We start from the raw sequence: 23,717 nt of genomic DNA on the forward strand, positions 1-23,717 counted from the left end.
GGGGCTGAGTCTCTGCCACTACATGAGATCTTTAATAATTTTTCACTTCCCAGATTATGTCCCACTCCACATGAAAAGAGCATATTTTACTGCTTAGTTGCACTCTCTCTGCCTATGGATAGCTCATAGATGTCTTTTTCATCGTTGTGTTTTGTAGAGATGGGGTCTCACTGTGTTCACAGACTGATCTCAAACTCTTGGCCTCAAGGGTTCCTCTCGCCTCGGTCTCCCAAAGTGATGGGATTACAGGAGTGAGCCATGATGCCCACACTCAGCCCGCTCCTCTTGCCCAGAGAGTTTGCACGTGGACTGCTGCTCCCCTGACCCCCTCCTCCAGTCACTTCTCTCCAATAGCAAATGCTGTTCCCCTGGTGAATGCCCATTCCTCCTGGGATCTCAGCTCAGCATCACTTCCTCCAGGAGGACCCCTTGGAGCAGTAAAAGCCTCTCCTCTAAGCCCTCACAGCTGCATCAGCGGCTTTGTGACACCACTGCTGTAACTGCATCTATAGAATGATTACTTCATTCATATTGACTCTACACTAACACTCCATTAAGGTAGAGACTATTTTGGCTCAGCTTTGTATCCCAGCACCTAGCCTGACACCTAGCAGGGCAATAAATATTTGAGGAACAAATGAATTCATTATTTTTTTTCAAGGAAGGAAACAAGTCCAATTTTTAAGTAGTTAAGGATACCGGACCTTCACATTGATCTCATAGTAAAAAATCAGAGTGGACTGACAAAATTCAAGGCATATACAAGGCATGTCCTGGGACCCTCTCCTTCTGCCATAGGAAGGACAGTACCTTGGCATGGGAGAGAAGGGGGTTGGGATCAGGACTGGGCTCACTGTGTGAGGTAGTCTCAAGTCCTTACGTGAGGAGGCTCATTGAACAGCCAAAAACTTGATGAGTCTCAGGTAGGGGTCTCAGGAAGGTCTCCCCTGCCCACCACGGGAACTACTCTCACTATGGGGCAGGTCTAACAGGCCTCTAAGGCATGAACTGGTAGAGTGTGGGTGTGTGCATGCGTGCATGTGTGTATGTGTATGTGTGTGTGTGTTTGTCCTGTACTACAGATTCAGGTAAGAAGCAATGTGTGGGGCTCAGGTGTAGCCCCTGAAAAGGGGAAAGTGGAGGGAGGCAGAGAGGGCAGAAGAAAGCAAGCCACTTTGAACACATCCCTCCAAAAACATCTGAGAGAGTTTAGTGTAATAATCCGATTTTGTGAGACAAAGATCCAGAGGGAGTTGGGCATGAGTCCACTTCCGAATCAATCTGGTGGGCACCTCAGGGCCCAAAAATACTCTCTTTACCAGGACCTGACCTGGGCCACCTGTTATTGGAGCTGTGGAAGCTGGAATCCAGTTCTGATTAGGGCAGAATCCCAAAGAGGTCTTTAAGATAAAGTGGCTGCGAAAGGAACCCCGAAAGAACCATAGGAGTTAAACTACAGAAACCAGTATTTAGTACCATCAAGCTGGTTATCACACGGCTTCAGCCACACGCAAAGGTTTGGCAGGAATGTGAATTCAAAAATCAGGACTGTCAGGCAGCAGGCTTGATACATCAGTTACTACTTCTAGTCTCCTCTATTATCCTCCCCTTCCTGCTTTCAAGATGCAGGCTGAGGAGGAACCCAAGATGTGGCACTGATTTCTGCCTGACATACATTCTCTGGGCCTACTGGCCTGACAGCGTTAGAACGACACAGGGATAAATCAAGAGGAACCGGCATGCTGAGAAAGATGTCAGCAGAATTAGTTAATTCTACTCCCTTGGACTAGATAGCCCGTTGAGAGGCTCTGTGATTCCTGAAATCCTGTATGAAAATGATATGAGATCTAATGTTTCAAGGTTCTTTTAGTCAATTTTATCAATAAGCGATGTGAAATACCAGCACTGCTGATAAAATACTCAGAAATTATATTACCACAGCTTTTGACCTGACATCTGTGATAAGACATATTTAAAAATCAGCTCTGGTGGCTTTTAAGGCTAAAAGACTGAAAGACATTATTACTGATTTTGCAGTTAATTTGAAGAACCACATCTGATCTTACATTGTCCTTTCTCGTCAGATCAATACCTTCAAGTTTATTGTCTGTTAAAATGCTGCAGTACTGCAGCAAATTTACATACCCAATTGGTTCTGTGGCAGTGATAAGCACAAAGCGGTGTTAATGATGGGACTCTGGCCTGTCCTTTGCAGACCGGAGAGGAAATTATTGAGTCTCCTCCAGGTGCGTGAGAGGAGAGAGGAATCACACTCTCTCCCCTGCCATTCTCCTCACCTCCAACCTACACACACAACTTGATTCCTGCTTCTGTTTCTTTGTTTCTCCCATGTGCTTTTGGGAGTACCACTGAATGAGAGTGACCTGAATTATCTACAAGATATGGTAAAAGCAAATCATCCCCAAATTCCAATATTTTTTACTGTAACTGAAACAAGTCACTTTGATAAACCTTGCAACTCATTCGGACGTTTCAACTTTGTGCTTTGCTCTGTGCTGGAAATCACCCGGTGTTTACTTTTCATAATTTTTTCTAACAGCAATCACACCCCTTCCTTGAGCCCTCAGGGTAGACTGAAACTAGATTTAAAGAAGCACACCAGTTCTCCCTACCCCACTCCCAAAATATGTATATAAACACACATGTAGGCACACACACACACATGTTCAGAGCCCCAGGTAGGTTTCCCTGACCTTTTGGTTTGCTAAGGACAACTTTAAAAGCCAAAAAATGACTTGCAAACTTCCTTTATGTTCTGCAAATAAAAATTTCCGCATGTATATTACACAAATCAGTCACCTACCCTACTTACCCACCATATCAAGTTTATATACAAAGACTAGCCAATTAACTTCCAACAAATGGATTTCTTTAAAAAAATAAAAAGAAAAAGAAGGAAAATTTTGTTTCTGGGCTTAAAGTACCTTTGTCAACTGGTGACAAATAAAACAAGATTTCAAGGATGATTAAAGGCCCTGAAGTCAATGCCCTCACTCTCCAGGGAAATTGTTAACTAAATCCTTATAAATGGATTCGATGTCTCACTATCCTCCATTCTGATATTGTTGGTGATTATAATAAAATAGCCAAAGTCATTCAGTCTTACCATCAACAGATGGTGCCTGCTTTTCTCTCATACTTGCCTAAAGGCCTCTGTTACAAACTCAGAAATAAAATGGGAACTTTTTGAAGAAATGTCAAAAAAAGATGCAATAAAAACTGTAATAGGTACTCAGCTATGGATATTACAGCAAATAGACTCGGAGCACAGGCTTTTGAGCAGCAGCTGACGTTACCACAGACACCTGTGAGTCTATACTAGGGGCTCAGGACTTTCAGGATATCTAGCACAGAAAGAGATGACCTCAAGAAAGCAGACTGCCGACCCCAAGATCAGCAAAATAAAACCTTCTTATGAAAAGTCTTTGTATATATGTTAAACTAGAAGATTGAAAGGAAAAACTTCAAAAAATAATGATTCTGTAGGATATATTAATAGATTTTATCTATAAACTACCCAAAACCATGGCCACAATGGTTAAATATTATTCAAAGTGCTTTTATTCAGTTCCTTTACCTTTATGATCATGTTCCTTTACCTTTATGATCATGTAGTTCCTTTACCTTTATGATCATGTAGTTATTTACTTAGGCTCAATAAAAATCCATCCTCTTTCCTGTAAGATTAAACTGAATAAATCAAATTTGCAACAATAACCAAGACCCAAATCTCATTTAATTAAGTATGACAAGCTGCTTTTAAGGAACAAGGACTATGCTTTACAGGTTGGGGAGGAATGCCTACACGCAGTAATGTGTTGGTAAGTGTTTAACAACCAGCTCTGCAAAAGAAAAAAATGCAGTGCATTGTCTCATTTGCCAATTTCTGTGGTATAAATATTCCTGTCACGGCCAATTTTAACATGACATCACTGAATGTGGAGTTGAGAAGACATGAAATAGCACACTATTGTAAAGTATTTCCACCATAAAGATGCAATATTCAAGTTGAATGATGAAGAATCATTAAATAAATAAATACAATAGATGCAGAGAGGCCAGGCACAGCAGCAGCTCATGCCCACAGTCCCAGCACTTTGAGAGGCCAAGATAAGAGGATCGTTTGAGGCCAGGAGTTCAAGACCAGTCTCTGAGCAATACAGTGAGACTTTGTCTCTAAAAAATAAAAATAAAGTAAATAAATGGGCCAGGTGCAGTGGCTCATGCCTGTAATCCCAGCACTCTGAGAGGCCAAGGTGAGCAGATCACTTGAGGTCAGGAGTTCGAGACCAGCCTGGGCAACATGGTGAAACCCCGTCTCTACTAAAAAATACAAAAATTAGCCAGGCATTGTGGTGGGCACCTGTAGTCCCCCACTACTCGGGAGGCTGAGGCAGGAGAATTGCTTGAATCCGGGAGGCAGAGGTTGCAGTGAGCTGAGATTGTGCCACTGCACTCCAGCCTGGGTGACAGAATAAGAATCAGTCTCAAAAAAAAATAAACAAATGAACTTATTTAATAGATGCAGATAAGCTTAAGAGCATAGGTAAAAATAAACTGCCATACAATAATTAGTAAGAGATAGGTTTTCAGTATTTATTGCCATTGTTTTAAACATAATTTATTTAATTGTAAATCATAAAGTTTAGTATCTAATAACGGCCATGTTTAACAAACAGCTTACAAAATTCCTATAAATTTAACAATCAGTTCTTGCAAGCCAGTATGAGCCAGTTCCAGCACACCATTCCCAGAAAACTGTCCTGGAACCTATTCTATGGTTTATGGAATATCAGCTTTACAGATAGTAAAGAATTGCCTAGCAAGTTAGGAAAATGACTGATTTGGAGGAGTCTCACACAAACAAAACCTCACAGAAGCAAACTGGAAGTTTTTTGTTCCTCAGCTCAGTAAATACACTAATAAGGGCCTGTTAAAGCAAACTAAATATGGCCTGAGAAGGACTCCATATTTCTGTATTTGAGTCCTTGTGGACGAACTGTAACCTTGTAATAGGTAGACAAGATTGAGAACCTAACTCAGGAGTATGCACCTGTAACAATAGCTGAATCTTAGCCAATCCCAGTGGCCATACTTCAACCACTCATAGACTGCTAAGTGTTCAAATAAGGCAAATGCCAACTCATAGCCAGTCCAGCTGTTTCTGTACCTCATTGCCAATTTCTGTATATCATTTCCCTTTTTTTGTCTTAAATTTGTTCTGACCATGAGGCATCTATGGAGTCTCTCTGAATCTGCTGTGATTCTGGGAGTTGCCTGATTTGCAAATCATTCATTGCTCAATTAAACTCCTTTAAATTTAATTTGGCTGAAGTTTCTCTTTTAACAGGCCATAAAATAATCTGACACATAAAAGTACAAAACAGATATGGAGGATTTACAAGTTAAGTCTCAAACCAGAAGGCTCTGGCTTTTGAAGTCTGTAACAAGGATGTATTAGTGTATTAACATCTCTTATACATGATGTAATTAAAACAAAATTTCAAAAGAGTTATATGGAATCAGAAAAATCTCAAAACAATTTAGGAGGTCAAATCTGCATGCTAGAAAAGAACTTGACCATAAAGAAAAGCTGTGAAAACACAAATACCCTGCTGGGCCGCATCCCATGGGGGAGTAGAGGGAGAAAACCACTTTGCACCCAGAGATAAAACAAAACACAAAAACCAGGATTACTCTGTATAATTCTAGTTCCCAAAATATGAAACCCTGAACCATTCCTATAGCGACTCCCCAACGAAAACATCTCTATTCCTAACTTTTGCAATGCTAATGCCTGAATATATGTCTCAACCTCTGTAAATATTAATATCACACAAGAAAAACACTGTTTTTCTACCATAAACAGTAAACTCAGTGATTTGGTCATTTTTTCCTTTAAATACTTGTTGCATTTTTTATTGGATGAGCCTGTCTTTCTAAAGCCTGGATTCCCTTGCAACACTCGCTAGAAATAAAGTTGCTTTCTCTTCTAAATGCTTTTGTCTGAGTCTTTGATAGTAACTTGCTTACTTGTCCCTATTTTTTTTGGTCCTACACACCTATTGCTATGATCTGAATGTTTGTGTCCCACTGAAGTATGTATGTTGAAAACTTAATCCCTAGTGTGATGATTACGTGATTAGGTCATGAGGGTGGGGTCCTCATCAATGGGATTAGTGCCAAGAACTGCCTTGCCAACTTTCAACATGTGAGGACCCAGCAAGAAGACACCATCTATAAGAAATCAGGCCCTCACCAGACACCAAAGCTGCTGGCATCTTGACTTTGGACTTCCCAGCCTCCAGAACTGAAACATCAATGTTTGTTGTTTACAAGCCACCCAGTCTACGATGTTTTGTTACAGCAGCCCAAATGGACTAAGACACCTGCTCCCAGTCATGGCCATGTATTAATAGCTCCTATCAGAACAATCTTCTCACAGATAACAGTGAGCTCTGGAGAGAAAATAAAAACATCTTTCTAAAGTCACAAAAGAGCAACCAAAAGTAGGTAGATGCTGGAGGGGAATAGACATTTGAAAGAGGGGAAAGGAACTAAGGGAGCATCCCATTTTGTATGGCTTTTATCCTGAGGGAAAGCCCTCAAATGGCACTATGCAGGGCAGCTAAAAGTCAGAAAAAAAAAAAACAAAGTCTTACTGGCATGAACCAAAGGATGGGATTTGAGGGAAATACAGATGCTGGAAAGCAAAGCAGGGGAAATCCTGAAAGGGAGAGGGGCAGAAAGGAGGAGCCCCAAACTGTGTCTATAAATTCTGACCAACTGTCCAGCTGATGCTGGAATCACATGTGTGTGAGTCAGACTTGAAGCAGCCCAGCCAAGAATAAAGAACTGAGCAGAAATGTGAGCTACCACTCATAGCAAGGAAGACAAAGTTTAGCATTTGAATTCAGCCAATTTAACTGCCTAGCATTAAAAAAAAAGAAAAATACTCTTCAGAGAAACATAGCAGAACTCAGAATCTCTACAACATATTCACAATGTTCAGGATACAGTTCAAAATTATTCAATATTCAAAGAAACAGGAAAACACTACTCATATCAAGAAAAAGAATAAAATCAATGAATATCAACCCTGAAATGATTCATACATTGGAATTAGTAGACAGGGTTATATAAAACAATTATTACAACTAAGCTCAAGGACATAAAGGAAAATACGCTTGGAAAATATGCTTGGTAATAAATGAAAAAATAGGAATTGTCAGCAGGTAAATACAAACTATAAAAAAGAACTAAATAGAAATTATAGAACCGAAAAACACACATCTAAAATTTAAAAATTACCAGATAGGGGCCAGGCGTGATGGCTCATGGTTATAATCCCAGCATTTTGGAAGGACGGGGCAGGAGGATCACTTGAGGCCAGGAGTTTGAGACCAGTCTGGGTGACATAGAGAGACCTAGTCTCTACAACAAATTTTGAAAAATTAGCCAGGCCTGGTGGCACATGTCTGTAGTTCTTGCAGTCCTACTCAAGAGGCTGAGGCAGTAGGATTGCTTGAGCCCAGGAGCTCGAGGCTATAATGAGCTATGATTGTGCCACTACACTCCAGCATGCATGACAAAGCAAGACTCTGTCCCCACCACCGGAAAAAAAAAAAAATCACTGAATGGGCTTAACAGCAGAATAAAGATACAGAAGAAATTGTCAGTGAACTTGAAGATTGATTAACAGATAAATTATCTAATTTGAAGATCAGAGTGAAAAAAGATGGGAAAAAAAATTGACAGAGCTTCAGGAACCTGTGGGCCCTTATCACAAGATTCAGCATAAGTACAATCAGAGTACCAAAAGGAGTGAAATAGAATGGGGTAGCCAAAACACTCAAGGAAATAATAGCCAAAATCTTCTCAAAATTGCTATGACCCTATTTAGAGTGCAAGTTTAATAAAAGCCAAGATTTTTTACTTACACCTCTTTAGTAGCCCATGTCATACCTAACAAGGTTAGGCCACATACTAGATTCTCAACTAGTATCAACTTATATATTCAGCATCAAAAATAATTATTTATTGAGTGCCTGCTGTGTGTAAAGCACCAGGAATAGTGTGGAGACACAAACATGCCCTGTGCTTAACGGAATAATAAGGTTTTGAAAAAGTATAAGAGAAAGAAGCTTTATTGTTTCTTTTTTAAAAAAAAAAGGAAAGGGTTTCCAATGGCCTCTGTTTTTCACTTTCCTAGGTAATTCATCATGATTTGATCTAACTTGCTTATAGCGATCCCTGCTAAAAGAATGTAACATTGTGATCCAGAGTGAGAAGGGATGTCATATCAGCAGGCCATGGTTACAGGTACATCCTTCCAGAACTGCTTCAAATGGTGCTTTTCTCAACTAACTGTTTAGAACAGAAAGGGAAGCCTCTTCTATACAATTTTCACTGTGTTTGCTTGAAGTTGCCTTTATCTTTTAGGCAGAACTTACATCCTTTAAACAACTGCAGATGATAGCTGTAACTATGACATATTTTTATCAGTCAGTAAAATATAGGGGGAAACAGCTAAGAAAGACCATTTCTCCACTTCGGAGAGAAGATACAGAGGTGTGTATACCTCTCCAGAACCTAGAGGGTAAAAGATCAAAAGGAATATGTGTGTGTGAGACAGAGAGGGACAGAAAGACAGAAGGAGGAAGGGCTCCTAAGATTCCTTTCTCTGTGTGAATTCTTGAAGCACTTCCCTCCATCTGTTTACACACTGTCCGCTAATAGTCTACGATTCTGAGAACCAACCTGTCCACAAATAAATTCAGTAAAAATATCACAGCTGGTGTTTTGGTTGTACTGGTCTGATAGGCTCACCTCAAGTATGACTGTAAATGTAAGGACATGGTTTCAGGCACAAAGCCTGAAACTATATGCCTGGAATCATAAATTTAGTAAATCCCCTCAAAATGAGCTGCTGAGAATGTCTTATTTCTGTTAGAAAATAGAATTCACTCATAAAGATATAAGCAGAAATTAGATTTTGGCATGTTTACAGGAGCCTCTGAGTCTAGGAAGTGGCATTTATGAGTTTGGTTATAGATCTGTCACTGGCTTTTTATGTGACTTTCGTCAGTGTTTTAGTCTCTCCTGAGCCTGTTTAGTCAGCCGACCTGGGGATAATACTCTTTGCTATCCTTTTTCACAGCAGTGCTGCCTCTGTCCTAATCATAATAGCTATCACTTATTGCGTTAGTCCTGTGCATCAGGCACTGTGATAAGCACTCTACTTGCATTATTTCTAATCCTAACAATCATCTTGAAGGTAGGTGTTATTCAATTTGCAGATGACAATACTGAATCTCAGAGAGTTTTGGCAACCTTAAAAAAGCTGCACCGACTAGTGAGGTGTGATGCCAGGATTCTATCAGGTGCTTCTTACTACATGATGCTAGTTTGCTTTTATTCACTCGGCACAGGTGATATAGAAAGAGCATTCTAGCTATGTATATGTATATATTCATATATATATATATGCATATAAGTGTATGTGTGTATACAGAAAAAAAACTTAGTGATTACATTCAAGGAATATAAACCTAGATGAAAGATGAAATATGGCCCAAATCATCTAGAGAGTATAAACAAAACACAGTGAAAGCTACAGGCTTAAGGACTACGCATAAAACACAAAGTGGCTCATGCCTGTAATCCCAGCACTTTGGGAGGCGGAGGCAGGAGGACTGCTTGAGCCCAGGAGTTTGAGAACAGCCTGGGCAACATGGCAAGGCTCTATCTGCACAAAAAACACAAAAATTAGCTGGGCATGGTAGCATGCGCCCGTAGTCCCAGCTTCTGGGGAGGCTGAGGTGGGAGGATCATTTGAGCAGAGGAGTTGGAAGCTGCAGTGAGTCGTGATCACACCACTGCATTCCAGCCTGGGCAATAGAGCCAGACCTTGTCTCAAAACAAACAACAAACAAACAAAAAATACAAAGTAAAACAATATTTGAGATGTCTGTGGTAACCCCTGGAAATCACTAGAGACTGATAGTTTTCATACTGTATGCATCCTCACCTAGATAATAAACCACCTCAAAGGGAAAGCGTCCCTTCCACATGCCTGACAAGATGAAAAGAGCTGTACATTCCCTACTGCATGATTTCTAATGTAACTTGAAAACAAGTTCCCAGTGTTCCCAAATCAGAAGCATTAGAAAACTGAAGTTTCACAAGTTGATGATTGTGGACGGATACATGGGAATTCATTGTACCAGTCTATCTTTCTTTGCAAGCTTAAAATTTTCCATAATTAAAGTTTTAAAAGAAAGAAGAGGGGCCGGGCACGGTGGCTCAAGCCTGTAATCCCAGCACTTTGGGAGGCCGAGACGGGCGGATCACAAGGTCAGGAGATCGAGACCATCCTGGCTAACCCAGTGAAACCCCGTCTCTACTAAATAATACAAAAAACTAGTCGGGCGAGGTGGTGGGCGCCTGTAGTCCCAGCTACTCGGGAGGCTGAGGCAGGAGAATGGCTTAAACCCGAAAGGCGGAGCTTGCAGTGAGCTGAGATCCAGCCACTGCACTCCAGTTAGGGCGACAGAGCGAGACTCCGTCTCAAAAAAAAAAAAAAAAGAAAAGAAAGAAGAGGGCTGGGCATCGTGGCTCATGCCTGTAATCCTAGCACTTTGGGAGCTGGAGACACGACGAGCCCGCACATCATAGTGAGATCCTATCTCTACAAAATTTGTTTTAAATTAGCCAGGCATCATGGCACCATCTGTGGTCCCAGCTATTTGGGAGGCTGAGACAACAGGATTGCTTGAGCCCAGGAGTTCAAGGCTGCAGTGAACAATGATAACGCCACTGCACTCCAGCCTAGGTGACAGAATGAGACCCTGTCTCTAAAAAAAAAAGCAGGGGGGCCGAGGGGAAGGAAAGAAAGTGGGGGAAAAGAAAGACAAAGAAACATAGCAGTCTACCTGGAATGGAAGAAGGCTGATGCCTAGAAACAAAGGAGAATTCTGAAAAAATAAATGACCTACAAAGGAGCTTCTCTTCTCCTATTGGTCAGTAGTTGTAGTGTTTTAGGAGGAGAAAGCTCAGTGAAGAAAAGGAAAGATCTTCCTGTTAAAACCTGAGTTCTTACCTGTAAGGAATTCTGAATAACCAAGAAAAGCTACCATCTTGGAAGATGCACCCAGTAGCCCAACATGGAGAAGCAGAGAGTGATTACATAAGTTTATGAACGAAGGGCAGGTATGTAACAGAGGGCTGTTTCCAATAAACTCAACTACGACCCAGAACAAAGCTCAAAAATATTAGTAGGAATATAAAAATATCCAGCACTCAACATGCTGAAACTGACAACGTCTGGCATACAATCAAAGATAGGTACAAAGAAACAGGAAAACTGACCCTTGGTGAGGAGAAAGATCAGTCAAGATAAACTGACCCAGAACTGATCCATCTGTTAGAATTCACAGTCAATGACATAAAAAATAATCATTACAACTATATTATATATGTTCAAAAGTTAAGTAAATACATGAAAGATATTTTTTGAAGACTCTTATCAAACTTCTAGAGATTAAAACTATAAAACCTGATATAAAAATCATTGCTGGGATTAACGGCAAAGTAGATACTGCAGAAGAAAAGATGAGTGAACTTGAAGACATATCAATAGAAACTATCCTAGAAGAAATACAGAGAAGAGCATCCATGAGTTGTAAGTGCCTAATATACATGCAACTGGAGTTCCCAAAAGGTAGGAGAGATGGGGACATAAAAATATTTGAAGAAATAATGCTAAAATCTGGGTAAATTTTATAAAATTTTTAAATTTGATAAAACCACAATGTCACAGATACAAGAAGCTTCATGAATCCCACCATGAAGAAAATGACAGCAACACACATCATAGTTAATGTGCTCAAAACTGGTGATAACGAGAAAAAAAAATTCTTTTTTTTTTTTTTTGAGATGGAGTTTTGCTCTTGTTGCCCAGGCTAGAGTGCAATGGTGCGATCTCGGCTCATTGCAACCTCCACCTCCTGGGTTCAAGCAATTCTCCTGCCTCAGCCTCTGGGGATTACAGGCACATGACACCATGCCCAGATAATTTTTGTATTTTTAGTAGAGACAGGGTTTTACCATGTTGGTCAGGCTGGTCTCAAACTCCTGACCTCAGGTGATCCACCCATCTTGGCCTCCCAAAGTGCGGGCATTACAGGCATGAGCCAACGCTCCCAGCCGAGGGAAAAATCTTAGAAGTAGTTAGAAAAAACTACATACATGTAAATTTCTCATCAGAAACAATGTGAGCAGGGGAGGACGCAGACCAAGGTTGCAGAATAGAAGCGTTTACTCATTGTCGTCCCCCACAGGAACACCAAATTTAACAACTATTTACACAAAAAAGCACCTTCATAAGAACCAAAAATCGGCCGGGTGCAGTGGCTCACACCTGTAATCCCAGAACTTTGGGAGGCCGAGGTGGGCGGATCACTTGAGGTCAGGAGTTTGAGACCAGCCTGGCCAACATAGCAAAACTCTGTCTCTACTAAAACAAACAAACAAACAAACACACACACAAAAATTAGCCAGGTGTGGTGGCATATGCCTGTAATCCCAGCTACTCAGGAGGCTGAGGCATGAGAATTGCTTGAACTGGAGAGGTGGAGGCTGCGGTGAGCCAAGATTATGCCACTGCATTCCAGTGTGGACAACAGAGCGAGACTTTGTCTAAAAAAAAAAAAAAAATCAGGTGAGCAATCACACTACCTGTTTTTTGTTTTTGTTTTGAGACAGAGACTCGCTCTGTCACTCAGGCTGCAGTGCAGTGGTGCAATCTCAGCTCACTGCAACCTTCACCTCCCCAGTTCAAGCAATTCTCATGCCTCAGTCTCCTGAGTAGCTAGGATTACAGGCACGCACCATTACGCCTGACTAATTTCACAGTACCTGATTTTAACTTCATATCACTCAAAGAGGCACTGGAGAGGGTAGGAAAGACAGTTTTGAATTGTCAACACCACCCGTCCCCATTCCCCTGCCGGTGGCCGGCTGTGTGCCACAGAGAGAGAATCTGTGTGCTTAAGGAAGGGAGAGTGCATTGATTGTGAGATTTTGCCTTGGAATGCAGTGCTGCCAACACTGGGCAGAACTCAGCTGGGGCCCAAGGAGGGATGATTTAGATCAATCCTAGCCAGAAGGGAATCGCCCACTCTACTGGTCAGAACTTGAATTTCAGCAAGCCTTGCCACCGCAGGCTAACATGCTCTGAGTCCTAAATTAACTTGAAAGACTGTCTAGGCCATAAAGAGTGCAACTCCTAAATGAGTTCTAGTGCTGTGCTGGGCTCAGAGCCAATGGGCCTGAGGAGCACACGACCTAATGAGACACCAGCTGAGGCAGCTAAGGGAGTGCTTGCATCACCTCTCCCCCAACACCAGGCAGTACAGCTCACAGCTCCAAAAGTGACCCCTTCCTTCTGCTTGAGGAGAGGAGAGGAAAGAGTAAAGAAGACTTTGTTTTGCAACTTGGATATGAGCACAGTTACAGAAAGATAGGGCACCAGGCAGAGTCATGAGGCCCCCATTCTAAGGCCTAGTTCCTAAACAACATTTCTAGACACACCCCAGGCCAGAAGGTAACCAGCTACCTTGAAGGGAAGGAACTGTTCCTGATAGGATTCATCATCTGCTGGCTAAAGAGCCCTTGAGCCCTGAATAATCAGCAGTGGTAATCAGGTAGTACATACTGTGGGCCTTGGGTTAGACTCGGACATGCTGGCTTCAGTTGTGACCCCGCACATTCACAGCTGTGGTCGCTACAAGGAGAGAACCCTTCTGCTTGAGAAAACAGAGGAAAGAATAAAGAAGACTTTGTCTGGAGCTTAGGTACCAGCTTGGCTACAGTGGGGAAGAGCACCAAGCAGGCTCTTGGGGTCCCTGATTCCAAGCTTCTGTTCTTGAACAGCATCTCTAGACCTATCCTGGGCCAGAGGGGAGCCCACTGCCCTGAAGGGTGAGTCCCAGGCCTGAGAGCATTCAACACAACCTGACTGAACAGCCTTGGGCGTTAAATGAACATCAGCAGTATCCTAGCACTGCTCCCCATGGGCCTGTAGTGGTGCATGAGGAGAGACTCCTCTGCCTGCTGGGGAAAGGAGAGGGAAGAGTGGAAAAGACTTGTTCCAGTGAGTTTGGTGCCAGCTCAGCCACAGTAGAATAGAGCACCAGATAGATTTCTAAGGTTTCTGACTCTAGGCCCTGACCCCTGGACAGCATCTTTGGACCCATCCAAGGCCCAAGGGAACTCACCGCTCTTAAGGGAAGGACACAAGTTTGACTGGCTTCACCCTCTGCTGAATGTAGAGCCCTAGGGCCTTCAGCAAACACAGGCAGTAGCCAGGTAGTGGTTACAGCAGGCCTAGGGCAAGACCCAGTGCTCTGCTGGCTTCAAGTTTAACCCAGTGCAATCCCAGTGGTGGTGGCACAGGGATATTTGTGTCACCCCTTCCCCAGCTCCAGGTATCTCAGCACAGAGAGAGAAACTCTCTCTTTGTCTGGGAGAATTTAAGGGAAGAGAACAAGAGTCTCTACCTGGTAATCTAGAGAATTCTTCTAGATTTTATCCAAGACCATGAAGGTGATACCTCTATGAGTCTGCAAGAGCCACAGTGTTACTGGGCTTGAGGTACCCTCTAATGTAGCTATGGCTGCACTGACCAAAAACTTAGATCACAACACCCAAGTCCCTTCAAATATCTGGAAAGCCTTTCCAAGAAGGATGGAAGCCCAGACTGCAAAGATTACAATAAATACCTAACTCTTCAATGCCCAGACACTGATTGATATGGTTTGGCTGTGTTCCCACTTAAATCTCATCTTGAATTCCCACATGTTGTAAAAGAGACCTGGTGGAAGGTAACTGAATCACGGGGGCAGGTCTTACCCATACTTTTCTCGTGGTAGTAAGTCTCATGAGATCTGATAGCTATGATAAGGAGTTTTCCCCCACAAGCTCTTTTCTTTGCCTGCCGTCATCCATGTAAGATGTGACTTGCTGCTCCTTGCCTTCGGAGATGATTGTGAGCCCTCCCCAGGGACGTGGAACTGTAAGTCCAATAATCTCATGTATGTCTTTATCAGCAGCGTGAACATGGGCCAACAGAGTAAATTGGTACCAGTAGAGTGGGGCATTGCTGAAAAGATACCAAAACATGTGGAAGTAACTTTGGAACTAACAGGCAGAGGTTGGAACAGTTTGAAGGGCTCAGAACACAGGAAAATGTGGGAAAGCTTGGAACTTCATCAAGACTTGTTGAATGGCTTTGACCAAAAGCCTAATAGTGATATGGACAATAAGGTCCAGGCTGAGGTGGTCTCAGATGGAGATGAGGAACTTGTTGGGAGCTGGGGCAAAAATGACTCTTGTTATGTTTTAGCAAAGAGACTGGCAGCATTTTGCCCCTGCCCTAGAGATTTGTGGAACTTTGAACTTGAGAGAGATGATTTGGGGTATCTGGCAGAAGAAATTTCTAAGCAGCAAAGCATTCAAGAGGTGCTGTTAAAGGCACTCAGTTTTATATGGGAAGCAGAGCATAAAAGTTCAGAAAATTTGAAGCCTGACAATGTGATAGAAAAGAAAAACCCATTTTCTGAGGACAGATTGAAGCTGGCTGCAGAAATTTGCATAAGTAAGGAGAAGCCTAATGTTAATCCCCAACACAATGGGGAAAATGCCTCCAGGGCATGTCAGAGGTCTTCACAGCCGCCCCTCCCATCACAGGCCTAGAGGCCTAGGAGAAAATGGTTTCTGGGGTCAGGCCCAGGATCCTGTGCTGTGTGCCATTTAGGGACTTGGTGCCCCGTGTCCCAGCCACTTCAGCCATGACTAAAAGTGGCCAAGGTACAGCTCAGGCTGTTGCTTCAGAGGGTGGAAGCCCTAAGCCTTGGCAGCTTCCACATGGTGTTAAGCCTACGGGTGCACAGAAGTCAAGAACTGAGGTTTGGGAACCTCCACCTAGATTTCAGAAGATGTATGGAAACACCTGGATACCCAGACAGAAGTTTGCAGCAGGGGCCCTCATACAGAACCACTGTTAGGGCAGTGCGGAAGGAAAATGTGGAGTTGAAGTCCCCACACAGAGTCCCTGCTGGGGCACCACCTAGTGAAGTTGTGAGAAGACGGCCACCGTCCTCCGGACCCCCAAATGGCAGATCCACTGACAGCTTGCACCATGTGCCTGGAAAAGCCACAGACACTTAATGCCAGCCCGTGAAAGCAGCCAGGAGGGAGGCTGAACCCTGCAAAGCCACAGGGGTGGAGCTGCCCAAGACCATAGGAACCCACCTCTTGCATCAGTGTGACCTGCCTGTGAGACATGGAGTTAAAGGAGATCATTTTGGAGCTTTAAGATTTGACTGCCCTGCTGGATTTCAGACTTGCAGGGGGCCTGTAGCCCCTTTGTTTTGGCCAATGTCTCCTATTTGGAATGGCTGTATTTATCCAATGCCTGTACCCCCATTGTATCTAGGAACTAACTTGCTTTTGATTTTACAGGCTCATAGGTGGAAGGGACTTGCCTTGTCTTAGATAAGACTCTGGACTGTGGACTTTTGAGTTAATGCTGAAATGAGTTAAGACTTTGGGGGACTGCCGGGCGCTTTGGCTCACACCTGTAATCCCAGCACTTTGGGAGGCCGAGGCAGGCGGATCACTTGAGGTTGGGAATTCGAGACCAGCCTGATCAACATGGAGAAACCCCGTCTCTACTAAAAAATATAAAATTAACCGGGCGTGGTGGCGCATGCCTCTAATCGCAGCTACTCGGGAGGCTGAGGCAGCAGAATCACTTGAACCTGGGAGGCGGAGGTTGCAGTGAGCCGAGATCGTGCCATTGCACTCCAGCCTGGGCAATAAGAGTGAAATTCCGTCTCAAAAAAAAAAAAAGGAAGAAAAGAAAAAAGACTTTGGGGGACTGCTGGGAAGGCAATGATTGGTTTTGGAATGTGAAAACATGAAATTTGGGAGGGGCCAGGGGTGGAATGATACGGTTTGGCTGTGTCCCCACCAAAATCTCATCTCGAATTCCCACATGTTGTAGGAGGGATCCAGTGGGAGGTAACTGAATCATGGGGGCAGGTCTTTCCCACGCCGTTCTTGTGATAGTAAGTCTCATGAGATCTGCTGGTTATTATAAGGGGGAGTTTTTCTGCACAAGCTCTTTTTTTGCCTGCTGCCAGCCACATAAGACATGACTTGCTGCTGCTCCTTGCCTTCTACCATGATTGTGAAGCCTCCCCAGCCATGTGGAACTGTAAGTCTGATAAACCTTTTTCTTTTGTAAGTTGCCCAGTCTCAGGTATGTCTTTATCAGCAACATGAAAACAGACTAATACACTAATGAATATCCACAAACATCAAGACTATCCAGGACCTCAGCAAACAAGCTAAATAAGGCACCAGTGACCAATCCCAGAGAGACAGAGATATGTGGCCTTTCAGACAGAATTCAAAATGTCTGTTTAAAGAAAACTCAAAGAAATTCAAGATAATACAGAGAATGTATTTAGAATCCTATCACATATATTTAACAAAAAATTGAAATAATTAAAAATAATCAAGCAGAAATTATGGAGTTGAAAAATGCAATGATCTACTGAAGAATACATCAGAATCTCTCAACAGCAGAACTGATCAAGCAGAAGAAAGAATCAGTAAGCTTGAGAAGAAGCTATTTGAAAATACACAGAGGAGACAAAATAAAAAGGAATGAAGCATGCCTACAAGATCCGAAAAATAACCTCAAAAGGGCAAATCTAAGAGTTATTGGCCTTAAAGAGAAGGTAGAAAAAGAGATGGGGGTAGAAAGTTTATTCAAGGTGATAATAACAGAGAACTTCCAAAACCTAGAGAAAGATAACAATATTCAAGTACAAAAAGGTTGTCGAAAACCAAGCATATTTAACCCAAAGAAGACTACATCAAGGTATTTAATATATCAAACTCCCAAAGGTCAAGCAAAAAGAAAGAATTCTAAAAGCAGTCAGAGAAAAGAAACAAATAACATACAATGGCAATATGTCTGGCAGCAGACTTTTCAGTGGAAACCTTACAGGCCAGGAGAGAGTAGTGTGACATATTTAAAGTGCTAAAGGGAAAACCTTTTACTCTAAAATAGTATATCTGGGAAAAAAATACCCTTCAAACATGAAGGAGAAATAAAGACTTTCCCAGACAAACAAAAGCTAAGGGATTTCATCAATACCAGACCCTTCTACGAGAAATGCTAAAGGGAGTTCTGCAGTCTGAAAGGAAAAGACATTAATGAGCAATAAGAAATTATCTGAGGGTACAAAACTCTCTGGGTAACAGTAAGCACACAGAAAAACACAAAATGTCATAACAGTGTAATTGTGGTATGTAAACTACTCATATCTTAAGTAGAAAGATGAAAAGATGATCAACAAAAATAACTAAAACCACTTTCATGACATAGACGGTATAATACAATATAAACAGAAACAACAAAAAGTCAAAATGCAGGAAGACAAAGTTAAAGTGTAGAGTTTGTATTAATTTTGGGGGGCTTTGTTCATTTGTTTTTTGCTTATTTGTTTATGCAAGCAGCATTGTCATCAGTTTAAAATAACCCATTATTTTAAAAAATTATTATTTTTGTGGGCATTTCAGTTATTCCATCTAAACTATAGGACTGGATTTGGGGTTCTCAAATATAAGCAGGCGGAAGAATCTCCTAAAGAATTTGTTTGAAATTCGGAATTTGACTTAACAGATTAAGATGGTGGATACGAGGCAAGACTAGTTTGCGCGTCCCGTTCAGATGGACAGAACAGCATGCAGAGACTCACATCGTGAACTTTTGCTCCAAGAACTACCATAGGAACATACCAAGAAAGCCGAAAGAATCCACAGACCCTTTGAAGGATCTTCATCACCCCTGCAGGCTCCCTGAGATGCTAAAAAACTGTGAGTCTGCTTGCTTTCTCAATGGGGAGGCTCATGGGGAGGCTCCTTACTTTCTCAATGGGGCAAGTTCTCAGCCCTGTTCACCAGCTGCCTAGAAAGAAACTTGGTGCTGTTGCAGGGACATGGGGAGAGTAAGATCAGCTTTAGGATTATGAGCTGCTCGGGAGCAAGGTGAGGTCTGTAACTGCCGGCTTTCCCCCAGTTCCCTGGCAACCTGTACCTCACATCTCAATACTAACATTGAATGTAAATGTCCTAAACACTCCACTTAAAAGACACAGATGTTCTTTTTGCTTAGGATAGCTTTGGCTATTCCGGGTCTTTTGTGGTTTCATATAAATTTTAGAGGTTTTTTTCTATTTCTGTGAAGAATATCATTGGTATTTTGACAGGGATTGCATTGATTCTGTAGATTGTTTTGGGTGGTATGGACATTTTAATAATATTGATTCTTCCAGTCCATGAACATGGACTATCTTACCAGTTTTTGGTGTCTTCTTCAGTTTCTTGCATCAGTGTTTTATAGTTTTTATTGTAGAAATCTTTCACTTATTTGGTTAAATCCTAAGTATTTAACCCATTTCCTATATAGACAAAAAAAGTGCAGCTCACTGTCAGTGCTCATTTCTCAAGGCAAATGGATAATGGGTTAAGTTTATTTGTAGCTATTGTAAATGGTATTACTTTCTTGATTTCTTTTTCAGACTGTTCACTGTTGGCATATAGAAATGCTACTAATTTTTGTATGATGATTCGAGTCCTGAAACTTTACTAAATTTGTTTACCAGTTCTGATAGTTTTCTTAGTGGAGTCTTTAGGTTTTTCTGAATATAAGATCATATTATCTGCAAACAAGGCTAATTTGACTTCCTCCTTCAATTCTGATGTCCTTTCTTTCTTTCTCTTGTCTGTTTGCTACAGTTAGGACTTGAATAACAGTGGTGAAAGTGGGCATCCTTGTCTTGTTCCAGATATTTGAGGAAATGCTTTCAGTTTTCTCCATTCAGTATGATATTAGCTGTGGGTCTGTCCTATATGGTTTTTATTGTGTTGAGGTATGTTCCTTTAATACCCACTTTTTTGGAGGATTTTTATCATGAAGGGATGTTGAATTTTTTCAAATACTTTTTCAGCATCAACTTAAATGATCGTATAGTTTTGTCCTTCATTCTGTTGATATGATGTATCACAGTGATTGATTTGCATATGTTGAAACATCCTTGCATCCCTGGGATAAATCCCACTTGGTAATGATGAATGATTTTTTTTTAATGTATTGCTGAATTTGGTTTTCTACTATTTTGTTGAGGATTTTTGCATCAATGTTCACGAGGGATACTGGCCTGTAGTTTTCTTTTATTGATGAGGCTTTGTCTAGTTTATGAGGCTTTGTCTAGTTTACAGGTAATACTGGCCTCATAGTGCACAGTTTACAAGTATTAGGTTTACAAGTATTCCCTCCTCCTCTGTTTTTTGAAATCATTTGTGTAGGGTTGGTATTATCAGTTTTTAAATATTTGGTAAAATTCAGCACTGAAGCCATCAGGTTCCAGGCTTTTCTTTGCTGACAAAATTTTTATTATGGCTTCAATCTCATCACTTGTTATTTGCCTGTTCAAGTTTTGGATTTCTTCATGGGTCAGTCTTGGTAGGTTGTATGTGTCTAGGAATTTATCTGTTTCTTCTAGACTTTCCAATTTATTAGCATATAATTGCTCATAGCCGCTAACCATCCTTTGAATTTGGCAGTATCAGTTGTAATGTCTCCCTTGTCATCTCTGATTTTCTTTTTTTTTTTTTTTTTTGAGATGGAGTCTGGCTCTGTCGCCCAGGCTGGAGTGCAGTGGTGCGATCTCAGCTCACTACAAGCTCCGCCTCCCAGGTTCACGCCATTCTCCTGTGTCAGCCTCCCAAGTAGCTGGGACTACAGGCGCCCACCACCATGCCCGGCTAATTTTCTGTATTTTTTAGTAGAGACGGGGTTTCACAGTGTTAGCCAGGATGGTCTCGATCTCTCAACCTCATGATCTTCCCACCTTGGCCTCCCAAAGTGCTGGGATTACAGGCATGAGCCAGCACGCCCGGCCAAAACTTTCATTTTTTTATCTCTTCATTGACCCACTGGTCATTCAGGAGCATATTGTGTAATTTCCCTGTTTGTATAATTTCCAGAATTCCTCCTGTGATTGGTATTTAGTTTTATTTTATTGTGGTCAGAGAAGATATTTGATATTATTTCCATTTTTTGAATGTTTTAAGACTTGTTTTGTGCCCTAACATAGGGTCTTTCCTTGAGAATGATCCATGTGCTAAGGAAAAGAATGTGTGTTCTGCAGCTGTTGTATGAAACGTTCTGTAAATATCCATTAGGTCCATTTGGTCTATTGTGCAGATTAAATCCAATGTTTCTTTGTTGATTTTCTGTCTAGGAGATGTGCCCAATGCTGAAAGTGGGGTGTTGAAGTTTCCAGCTATTATTGTCTCTCTCTCTTCAGCTCTAATAATATTTCCTTTATATACCTGTGTGATCTCATGTTGGCTGCATATATATTTAAAATTGTTATATCCTCTTGCTGAACTGACCTCTTTATCATTATATAATGACCTTCTTTGTCGCTTTTTATAGTTTTTGTATTGAAATCTTTTTTTGTGATGTAAGTATAGCTACTCTTGCTCTTTTTAGGTTCCCATTTGCATAGAATACCTCTTCCCATCCCTTTATTTTCGGTCTATGTGTGTCTTTATAGGTGAAGTGGTGAAGTGTGTTTCTTTTAGGCATCAGATCATTGGGTCTTGTTTTTTTGTTTATTTGTTTTGTTTTTTAATCCATTCAGCCACTCTATGCCTTTTGATTGCTGAGTTTAGTCCATTACAAATTACTTGTTATTATTGATAAGAACTTATTCCTGCCATTTTGTTGTTTCCTGGTTGTTTTGTGGTCTTCTCTTCCTTATTTCCTTCCTTCCTGTCTTCCTTTTAGTGAAGGTGATGATTTTCTTGTGATATGTTTTAATTTCTTGCTTTTTATTTTTTGTGTATCCATTGTCCATTTTTAAATTTGAGATTACCGTGAGGCTTGCAAATAATATCTTGCAAACCCATTCTTTTATTTTTTGAAAAATACAAACTAAGGCTTTTTCTTCAATTATCTCTACCATCCAGAGTAAAAGAAAGTAAGTCACCTGCAACTGAAGCCGAACCCTCCTGCCAATGAGAGATAAGCAGCTCTGGGTAATTTCACATAGCCCAGCAAAGACAGTTTCCTTGAATTCTCAAGAAAAATTGACCCTAAAATTTATCAGGATGACTTATTCATGAGAATCATCTGAGATACCCATTACAAATATAGATGCCCAGAATCTTAGGTGGTTGTGGGAGAGGAAAGCTCCTGTAATTCTGCATTTTGTGGTGGTTTATTTTTAATTTTTTTTTTATTTCAACAGGTTTTTTTGGGGAACAGGTGGTGTCTGGTTACATGAATAAGTTCTTTAGTGGTGATTTCTGAGATTTTGGTGCATTCATCACCCTAGCAGCGTACACTGTGCCCAATGTGTAGTCTTTTATCCCTCGCCTCCCTCAATCATTTTCCCCAAGTCCCCAAAGTCCAATGTATCATTCTTATGCCTTTGCATCCTGATAGCTTAGCTCTCACATATTAGTAAGAACATACGGGCCGGGCGCGGTGGCTCAAGCCTGTAATCCCAGCACTTTGGGAGGCCGAGACGGGCGGATCACGAGGTCAGGAGATCGAGACCATCCTGGCCAACACGGTGAAACCCCGTCTCCACTAAAAAATACAAAAAATTAGCCGGGCGAAGTGGTGGGCGCCTGTAGTCCCAGCTACTCGGGAGGCTGAGGCAGGAGAATGGCGTGAACCTGGGAGGCGGAGCTTGCAGTGAGCTGACATCCGGCCACTGCACTCCAGCCTGGGCGACAGAGCGAGACTCCGTCTCGGAAAAAAAAAAAAAAAAAAGAACATACAATGTTTGGTTTTCCATTCCTGAGTTACTTCACTTAGAATAATAATCTCCAATTCCATCCAGGTTGCTGTGAATGCCATTATTTTGCTCCTTTTTATGGCTGAGTAGTATTTCATGGTGTACACATATATACCATGTTTTCTTTATCCAGTCATTGATTGATGGACATTTGGGCTGGTTCCATATTTTTGCAATTGTGAATTATGCTGCTGTAAACATGCATGTGCAAGTATCTTTCATATAATGACTTCTATCATCATATAGAAAATGTGGTATCACTTCATTTTAAATGGTTTTTATGCAAAAGACAGGCAATAACAAATGCTGGTGAGGATGTAGAAAAAAGGGAATCCTTATACACTGCTGGTGGGAATGTAAATTAGTACAATCGCTATGAAGAACAATTTGGAGGTTCCTCAAAAAAACAAAAATAGAGCTATCATATGATCCAGACATCCCATTGCTAGGGAAATACCCAACCCCCCAAAAAAAGGAAATCAGTATATCAAAGAGATATCTGCACTTCCATGTTTACTGCAGCATTATTGACAATAGCCAAGATTTGGAAGCAACCTAAATGTGTATGAACAAATGAATGTATAAAGAAAATGTGGCACATATACACAATGGAATACTATTTAGCCATAAAAAAGAATGAGAGGGGGCCGGGCGCGGTGGCTCAGGCCTGTAATCCCAGAACTTTGGGAGGCTGAGGCAGGTGAATCACAAGGTCAGGAGATCGAGACCATCCTGGCTAACACA

At 41.5% G+C, this 23,717-nt stretch overlaps 1 protein-coding gene across 1 annotated transcript in view; it reads right to left on the reverse strand.

The window, feature by feature from the left end:
- The window catches only part of CNIH3 (cornichon family AMPA receptor auxiliary protein 3), a 335,293-nt gene that overhangs the window by 272,550 nt on the left and 39,026 nt on the right, over positions 1 to 23,717 (reverse strand). The gene's annotated exons all lie outside the window — the stretch shown is intronic.

This window comes from Chlorocebus sabaeus, chromosome 25, assembly GCF_047675955.1.
Source record: "Chlorocebus sabaeus isolate Y175 chromosome 25, mChlSab1.0.hap1, whole genome shotgun sequence".
In the NCBI taxonomy this organism is placed as follows: domain Eukaryota; kingdom Metazoa; phylum Chordata; class Mammalia; order Primates; family Cercopithecidae; genus Chlorocebus; species Chlorocebus sabaeus.